This window comes from Cyprinus carpio, chromosome B21 (genome assembly GCF_018340385.1).
Source record: "Cyprinus carpio isolate SPL01 chromosome B21, ASM1834038v1, whole genome shotgun sequence".
Classification (NCBI taxonomy): Eukaryota; Metazoa; Chordata; class Actinopteri; order Cypriniformes; family Cyprinidae; genus Cyprinus; species Cyprinus carpio.
The window spans coordinates 12618594-12628743 of NC_056617.1; the positions used below are offsets into that span (position 1 = coordinate 12618594).

The window sequence follows — 10150 nt, forward strand, 5'->3', positions numbered from 1 at the left end:
GGGCCATTTTTAAACAAAAAATTGGGCCATCATGGTTGTGATGATTGGGCCATCAATGGTTGTTTACAGGGCAATAAAATATCTTATCAGCCCATTTCTAAAACTTCTCCAAATCATTTCAAATCTGAGGATGAAAATTATGCATTTATACAAAATTATAAAATTATACACCATATCAAGCAAATTGTAAGACCATATCAGGGAAGGAAGCACGACCAGCTTGTAGCTACTTCCAAATATGATGGACAGGAGTGTAAAATAGTATTCTTGAATTTACTTTAATGCAGCAGGTTTGTATAAGTAAAATAATATATTTATATAAATAATTCACCTGCATTTAATTTATTTTATATGATCATGTCGGCGTTTGTGTGAAACAGAAGCAGTTAAATGTGCTCAAAGTTCAAAATCCATCAGGTGCTTTTTGATGGAAAACGTTTAAAAAAAAAAAGTTTGCATAGTTTGTCCAAGGCTTCTTATTTGAAGAACGTTTTATTTTTATTGTATGAAATAGAATTAGAATTTGTTTAGATATTAATTAAACACTATGTGCTTAAAGTTGTCTTGTGTTTGATGCGAAATACAGCCAATAGTTTAAGATTGTTTGTACATAAATAAATTATTAATTCATCAACTCATTCATCACAAGACTTGTACTGGCCATACTGTCAAATGACTTCTCACCGGTGATTCCCGACGGTTTTAGAGGACAATACTCCTCGTCGCTCCCCTGTCGTCTCAAAGAATAGTACAACGGTGAATGCGACAAGTATAAATAAAGTATAAAAGCCTCCGTTTGGGAAGGAGCGCTCGCAGTCAGCGGAGCCAGGCGAAAGTATAAATCCCGCTTAAGTTTGTTTAATGTCGTCTTTTAAATAATCCCACGATTGTAGTGATGTCCGGTTCGCGAACGAATCGTTTGATGTAACCGGTTGAACCAGTTCACCAAATCGAACTGAATCGTTTGAAACGGTTCGCGTCTCCAATAAGTATTAATCCACAAATTACTAAATGAACCAATATCCAGGAGTAATTAATTTACTCAAACAGTACACTAACTGAACTGCTGTGAAGAGAGAACTGAAGATGAACACCGAGCAGAGCCAGATAAGTACTGGTAATGAATCAAACTGTCCGAAAGAACGGTTCTCTGAAAAGAACCAAACTTCCCATGGCTTAAGGATGTGATGTCGGTTGCATCAGACATATCAGTCAGCGCAGTGAGACCGAGCGCCAACCTCCCACTCTCTCTCGTGAAGCCAACAAGGAAGGGACTAAAACTGTAATTCATGGACTGGCCGCTAGAGGCTGGCTGCAAAAGGGAGTCAATCCCATAGACTCCCCATGTTAAAATGCTCAACTTTACAAGAAAAAACATGTTTACAGCCTGGTTCAAAAAATGATTTTGGTCTAAAGCTAATTTTGCCCTTCATGACAACTGTGAGGGGGGTGAATTTTTTTTATAACTCATCAGTTTAAATTATATTAAGCCTTAAAGTTCTGCATAATTAAGGGCGTGGCCACTTGAGTGACAGGTGGATTGCCGCTGCAGTCGAGCTAGGTGGGCGTGGCTTCAGCAATCAGCTCCTGCCTTTTTGCCCATTTTCGATGATCCGGGAGAGTCACGCGGTGACGTGTTGCCAAGATGGCGACGGCCCGCTCTGCACACTTTGAGCTTCAAAACCACTCTTCAGGAGTCTATGGGTGACGTTACAGACACTACGTCCATGTTTTTATACAGTCTATGAGTGAGACATAGGAAACAGAATTCGTCTCGTTTTAGTCAACGAAAATGAAGAGACATTTTAGCATAGTTTTTATTTTGTAAACCAAATTTTGGCTCGTTTTTATTCGTCAACAATATTGCATTATACATTTATAGTCATCGTCACATGACCAGCATTTTCGTTGCGTGAGCCTGCTGCATCTACAGTCCCGCACCCAGAGTCCCGCATTCTTAGCCACCTCGTAAAATACGTACGAATTGGTCGATTTGTCTATACCCCTGTGTTGGTTAGGTTTAGGGGCGGGGTTAGGTGTAGGTCATTCGTACAAATTCATACGCATTGTACAACTCGTAAAATACGCACAATTTGGCAAAAATCATATGAATTTGTACAAGTGTGGTCATTAGCCACCTCCTAAAATATGTACGAATTACCGTGAGATCGGGTTGCAAGGCGTCTGAGAATGCGGGACTCTGGGTGCGGGACTGTAGATGCAGCAGGCTCCGAGTCTGCAGCTTCATTATATTCTTGTGTCTCGTCTCATTTTCGTCACATGTTAAAGGTTCGTTGACGACGATATTTAGTCATAATTTTCGTTGACGAAAGCAACACTATGGCAGATGCACTCAGCAGAGCATCTTTGAGCCATACAGGATCAAGTAACACGGAACATGATGTGCAGTTTCATGTAGACTGCATACAAAAACACCTACCAGTTCTGAGGATACATGGAGACAGATTGCTGAAGCAACAGCAGATGACCGTGAGCTACAAGCTGTAATAGAAAAAATCCACCTGCCAAAAGACCAGAAGTTGTCAAATCCATATCGGAGCTTTAAAGATGAGCTGTCAGTTGTGCATGGGGTTCTCCTGAGAGGTGAACGGATTGTCATACCTACCTCCATGCGCTCACAAATGGCAAAACTCACGCATGAAGGGACACTTAGGCATTGAGAAATGCAAGAGACATGCAAGAGTTTTGATGTATTGGCCACACATGAATAGGGACATTGAAGCACTGGTGCAGCGCTGCGAGACATGTCAGCGGGAAAGGTACCAGCAACCTAAGGAACCCCTTATGGCCCACAATAAACCTGAGGAACCATGGAGAAAGGTCGGAACAGAATTATTTCACCTAGTAGGGAGGGACTACCTGGTCATCATGGACTATAAGTCAAACTATCCAGAGCTGGCGATGCTGACTAACACAACAGCACAGCAGGTGATAAAACACACTAAAGCCATCTTTGCAACACATGGAATTCCGGTGACTGTGGTAAGTGACAACGGACCACAGTTCAGCAGTCAGGACTACAGAGACTTTGCAGAGACTTATGGGTTTGAACATGTAACATCAATCCCACTGTACCCGCAGTCAAACGGCTTGGCTGAAAAAGGAGTACAGATTCTAAAGCGTCTGATAAAGAAAGCTGCTGAGACTGGAGAGGATCTTTATTTAGCACTGCTAAACTACAGAGCATCCCCTAACTACAGAGCATCCCCTCTTGAATGTGGACGGTCGCCAAATAGAAATTCTCATGAACAGGAAGCTGAGAACACGGCTACCTTCAGCAGAACACCTGCTTCAGAAGAGACATGGAGATTATACAAAGATAAACAGCCAGAGCAGAGCCTATGACAGGAATGCCAAACAGTTATGCCCACTGGAAGGACACGGTACGTGTCAGATGTGATGGAAAATGGGGACCTGTTGCGAAGGTCATCAAAGAGACAACACCAAGATCCTATGCGGTACTTACAGAGTATGGTAACACACTGCGAAGAAATCGCCGTCACCTGCTGAAAGTGCCAAGCACCTGTATTGAAAGTACAGACATAGTTATCTGTGATGGACTAACGGGAGCAAACGCGAGTAGAAAAAAACTCACCTAGCTCTACAGCCGTCAACATCACAGAAAACTCACCTTCCACTGAGATAGGTGGGGGAAGACCACGTCATCACACAATGAAACCTAAAAAACTGATAGAAGAGTCTTAAATTAGGTTGTTAAAAAAACAAAAACAACAACAACAAAAAAACAATATTTACTTAGTATTGACTCATATGCAACAAAGTTTTGTGCAGTTAACGTTAGAAATATGCAAAAAGATAAGTGTTGTGAACTAACATGTTTTTTTTTTTTCTGTTATTGTGAATAAGTGCTGTTAAAGTTGACAGACCTTAAGTTTGTTGTTAATTTTCACCAGCAGATGTACTGATACTCATTTAGCTGTGTTGCCTTTGCAATAAAGCACTCTTGAGAATGGCAGTCTGTGTGATGAGTTCAGTCAATACAATAACCACAACCAATAACTAATTTTCACCAGCAGAGGTCAGTGTCACCTCAGTTCTGAGCATCATCAGCTAGATATTTAATCATGCATTGCATATCCTCTTGTTTGCCAAGCAATTGCTTGGGAATATTTTATGAGCGTTGTGCTACATTTCTCTAATACTTCAGGATTTTCTCTTTTAACTGATGCTCTATTTTTCCTTGTTTCCTCTGTTAGATTAATAACTGAAACCTTAGCCAAATGTTATCAGCAGCAATCACAAGACGATTGATTAATAATTCTTCATTTACATTATTCTTGTTATATCCTCAGAAGCAACTTGGTCTGTGATACTGGATATCAAGATTAAAATAGTTAAAAATTTAGACAGACAATAACACTGCAATCCCAGACACCTCATTCAATCTGTTATGTTTGGGGTAAAATATAATTTATCAGGCATTTTAAATATTTAAAACACAGAAAGCCCCAAAAGTAGTCATGATATATAGATGTAATCATTGCTCATATAACAAAAGTTACAACAAATTATGTCTTTCTGAAATCTGGGGAAAAAAAAAAACGTTTGTTTGGAGTTTATTTCGGTTGTTCCAAATGTTTACAATAGCTGTTAAACCCCTTCCAAAAAAAAAAAAAAAAAAAAAAAAAAACACTATTTTGCACATATAGTACTGTGCAAAAGTCTTAGGCCATTACTATTTTCAGCAACAATAAATGGTTTGCCAGTTATTTATATCTTTTGCTGCTACAGTGTGTCAGTGGGAAATATCAGTATACATTTCCAAACATTACTTTTCCCATTAATTGTAATAATCAAGTGAGATTTTATGCACAAGGAGTCTGACAGCAGCCAGTGCTCCACACAGAGATCTGATCTCACCATCATCAGTCTGTCTTCGATTACATTAAGAAACAGAAAAAACTGAGACCGACTAAATCCAGAAAAACTGTAGCAATGTCTCCCAGATGCTTGATGAAACCTTTCTGCAAAGCTACAATACTGTTAAAAGTTTTAGTCACTTGTGTAAACATAGTGTAAAGTGAGGATACATTTTTAAAAATAAAGCCATAAATAGATTTTATTTATCAATTAACTTCTATTAACTAAATCAAATCAGATTTTTGTTAAAGAAGCTTTTGTCCTAGGCACACTTGCACATAGTTTTTTCAGGTTGCTTTGCAGGAAGGTTTCTTGAAGTGTCTTAGAGGTGTTGCCACAGTTTTTTCTGGATTTAGACTGCCTCAGTTTTTTTCTGTTTCTTCATGTACACAGAGTGGATGATGGTGAGATCAGATCTCTGTGTAGAACACTATACTCTCACACACCTCTTGCACACAAAAAAATCACCAGATAATAACAACAATGAATGGTAAAAGGAGTGTTTGGAAATGTAAACTGTAATTTTCTACTGACACACTACAAAAGACATAAAGAACCGTCTTAAAACATTTTTTGTTGTTGGTGGTGAAAATACTGTTGGCCTAAGACTTTTGCACAGTACTGTATGCTGGATAGGTAGATTTGAAGCATGGATGTTGGTGTGAGCTGGTCCCCTCTTCCTGACTGAAATGCTGTGGCGAGAGCTTTGGATAAACAACAAACATTGATAAACCAAAGCAACACTGTAAAGAAGAGTGGGCCAGAATTCCTGCAGAATGATATGAGAAGACAGATAAAATCATACAGAAAATGATTACATCACATTATTGCTTCTAAAAGTGTATCAAGCAATTGAATCTTACAGTGTCCCTAGTTTGTCACACGTGGCTTTACCATATTGGCTTTATTTTTGTTAAATAAATGATACGGTTTGATATGCCATGTGTGTTTACCTGAGGTTTTATTTTCTAAACTTTTTTTTAATGATTTTCCCAAATTCTAAGATGATTTTATATATTTTCATTGTTTTATCTTCAGTATGGACATATGAACAGAGTAATAAAGACAAATATTACACATATCCACAATAAAAAATAATCCACATTTTAAAAAAGTATGGGGAAAAAAATCAGAAATGATTTTAAAAACAAATAACAATTCATTTTAAACTTCACTTACCTAGTCATACCAGTTTTTATTATCCTTTCTTTTTTTGATGAAACACGGTTTATCACAAAATAGAATGAAATGCTGATTTATATTGATGGTGTGGTTTGTTGTCAAATGAAACAAACCAAACAAAATGAGCTTAAAGTGGCAGTTTACAGGTGATTTAAACACAACAGCATAATTAATGAGGTAAAAACGGGAACTATTGAAGCTTTTTAGCAGCTCTGTTAATACTCTCAATCTTTAAACTGATATCACTGAATTCAGTGATGAATTGCCTTTAACTGTCATTATTGACACACTGTTTTCCTAATTAATGTTGTTCAGTTGCTTTGACACAATCTGTTTTGTTTAAAGCGCTATATAAATAAAGATGACTTGACTTGACTTAAACCTTACACAGGATCATCAGCAAAAAAAAAACATCATCGAAAACAGTTTTATTAAATGCTACATTTACCATACAACACTATAATATTTTCTTGTGAAACATGGTTCAATTTTCTAATAACTATCAATAAAGAAATTGGAAATGATGACACCTTTTTAAGCTCAAAAAACAATCGTGGTGCTTCATGGCTTTCAAATACACATATTAAGAGCAATAAATAAATAAACAATCAAAAGTTGATAAAATAATCAATTGATTTAATAAATTGCTTAAGCAACTACAAAAATCTCATGAAAGTGTAAATACAGATGAATTTTGAGACATTATTTCCATGTGAAACTCTGTCCACAATAATAACATTCAGCTTTAGTCCAAAAAAACAAACAAACAAAAAAAAAACCTTTTCTACAGAAAACATTTTTAGAAAAATTTCTTGAAGCTGGAATTAAAGATGAACTTTTATATATAACATCTTATATAATAATGATGTTTTAATGATTTATATGAAAGAGTTTTTATCACTCAATGCGTAATTGGGTCATATTTGATGAGGATGCAGCAACACACTTTAAATGTGCTTGAGCTACTTTAATTTCAGACAGCTGTTTTTAGTATGACGGTGTAGTGATCCTGACTGAGTGAAACTTTTCCCACACTGATCACATGTAAAAGGCTTCTTTCCACTTTGGACCTTCTCATGTGTTTTTTCTCCAGTGTGAAATCTCTGGTGCTTTTTCAATGTCACAGCTGCGGTGAAGGTCTTCCCACATTCAAAGCACATGTGATCCTTCACACCACTGTGTCTTTTCTGGTGAATTCTTAAATTACCCAGCTGACCTAAAACTCTTTCCACATGAAGAACATGTGTAAGGCTTCTCCTTTGTATGGACTTTCAGGTGGACCTTCAGGTGTTCTGCCCTAGGAAATGTTTTACCACACTGATCACAGTTATATGGTCTTTCTCCAGAGTGAGAACGCAGATGAATTTTAAGAGTGTATGTATGTCTAAAACTCTTCCCGCACTGATCACATGAGTATGGTTTCTCTCCAGTGTGGATTTTCATGTGTGACTTAAGGGCTCCTTTTAGTTGTAAAACTCTTGCCGCACTGATCACACGTGTACGGCTTCTCTCCAGTGTGGATCCTCTCATGATTCTTCAGATTTCCCAGCCTGACTGAAACTCATGTCACAGTGTGAACACCTGTAAGGTTTTTTCTCCAGTGTGAATTCTCTGGTGCCGATTCAATACAGCTGCTGTTGTATAAGTATTTCCACAATCAAAGCACATGTGATCCTTTGCACCGCTGTGACTTCTCTGGTGTAATTTTAAATAATCCATTCGTGAAAAACTCTTTCCACACAAACAAATGTACGTTTTCTCTGCTTTGTATGAACATTCAAAGTTCATTTTTGACAGAAACTCTTAACACAATTATCAAAAAAAACTATCCCAACATCAACAACAAATCTCAAGCTAAAATTAATAATTAACACAAAGAGTTTTTGTTTGAGCAAAACTTTTCCCCGCACTGATCACATGTGTGCGGCTTCTCTCCAGTGGTGATTTTTCAGTGATCATTAAAGCCTCCTTTTTGATAAAACATTTACCGCATTGATCACATTTGTAAGGCTTCTCTCCCAGTGTGGGTCCTCACATGTATCTTCAGAGTCCCCAGTCTTACTGAATCTCTTGTCACAGTGTGAACACTTGTAAGGTTTTTCTCCAGTGTGAACTCTCTGGTGCCCTTTCAATGCATCAGATCTAGTAAAGCTCCTCCCACAATCTAAGCAAATGTGATCCTTCACACCGTTGTGTCTTTTCCAGTGAAATTTTAAATTATCCAGCCGAGTAAAACTCTTTCCACACAGAGAACACACCATGAAGCTTCGTCTTTCTCCAGAATGAGAACGCAAATATAATTTAATAGTGCAAAACCACTGATCAGAGTTAAACTGTCTTTCTCCAGAATGAGAACGCAGATGTAATTTAAGAGTGTGTGCTCGTGCAAAACTCTTCCCGCACTGATCACATATGTGTGGTTTCTCTCCAGTGTGGATTTTTCATGTGAGTTTTAAGACTTTTTTTGGTTGGGAAAACTCTTTCCACACTGAGGGCAGTGGAAAGATTTCTTTGGCTCTTCTTTTTTCGGTGAGCAACTGAAAGATTTCTCCAGTTTTGACATGATGACGTTTCTCTTCCACCTAATTTGATTATTCGCTCTCCTCTTTCTCCTCCATCAGGTCTAAAATTACAGATAAAAACTCATCAGGCAATTTTCAATTTTGAGTGTTTGTGGTAGAAACAGACTATTTGAGACAGGAAATATATGCCAAAAGTGTTTAAAATTCCTATTATTATACTGTTAAACTATTATTCCTTACAAACTGATGAGTGAGACATCAATAAAACATCAAAACAAATACAAATGGCACCCATCTTTACAGTGGTTGTAAAAATAGTACAGTACAATATTAAGGCTAACCATCTACTGTATAGTAGTTATATATATCATTATGAATATAGCTTGCTTTTCTAATAACATTCACAAGCAGGTTCACAGAAAAGTGCATTGACAGGGCGTTATTTTAATGTTTCCAACTTGTGATGGATTTAAAAAGTCTTATTTAATTTGCAGACTCAATATGAAATTATTGTAGGCACTAACCCTTCCAAATGCAAAGTAACTTAAACTGATTTATTACACAAAAGTACATGTCAAAAGCAAAATAATAAAATATCAAAGCAAAAATACAAATATTAAATTCCCAAATCCAGGTTTGACAGTCATATTATCATTCCAAACACTGAAACTATAATTCATACCAGCACAAAAACACAATTAGAAAATTGAGCAAATTTCAAAGCACGATATACTGATTGTTTTGCGGACTATGGACTAGAGGTCGACCGATATATCGGTCGGCCGATATAATTCGACCCGATATATCGAACGATATTTGTCATTTTTAATATATCGGCATCGGCCGATATCCGTGTTGAAATAGCGCCGATTTAAATTCAGGCGCGTCCGGGCAGCCCGGCGTGTTATTAGTGCGATTGGAAAGTGCTGCTGCCGCGTGAAGGACCCCAAGCCAAAACTTTTGGAAGATTCAACAACAGTCCTGGGAGATAAAGTTAGTCTATGTAAATGAGGTGGGTAGGTGGCAGTTCTCACAAAACGCAGGCGTGATTAAGGAATCCGTTACTCAGCCCGGCTCACAGACAGCACCGTGCTCGAGGAGACATGGCTGTCCTGGAGCAACAGAAACGGTGAATGGCGTTTGTTCGGAAGCCATGGTTTAGTGCAGACAATAGCCAGGTTTTCATCAATGTGGCATTTAGGGATGTCAATATTTGATCATTTCAACGATCGATCGTCGTTTAAATTAACAATCAATGAATAAGCTTAATGCTGCAAAATGCGTCTGCAGCGGTATTATTATTATGTGCAAAAGCCACTTGGAAAAAAAGTTTTCTCACCTGAATTAAAGGGGTTTTAGTCTGAATAAAATGCTAGTAGCAGGACTGTAAAATGAATATGTGATTATGATAATTTGATAAAATGAAGGGAGCGCGCTGTACATTTGAGATCATTTTACTTTGTTGACTGTTTTCAGTCTAGGAGACCGCTGAATGCGCCTCTTTAAATGGTTTCGTGGTGCTCGTTGTTGTATTTTAAAACGCA

General features: G+C 37.6%; 1 long non-coding RNA gene across 1 annotated transcript in view; it reads right to left on the reverse strand.

The window, feature by feature from the left end:
- Nucleotides 1-8607: 8607 nt before the first annotated feature.
- LOC122141280 overlaps nt 8608-10150 on the reverse strand; it is a 3910-nt gene continuing 2367 nt past the window's right edge. The window contains exon 3 of the long non-coding RNA XR_006157659.1: nt 8608-8707. This is a non-coding gene — a long non-coding RNA (uncharacterized LOC122141280). The remainder of the gene's footprint in view (nt 8708-10150) is intronic.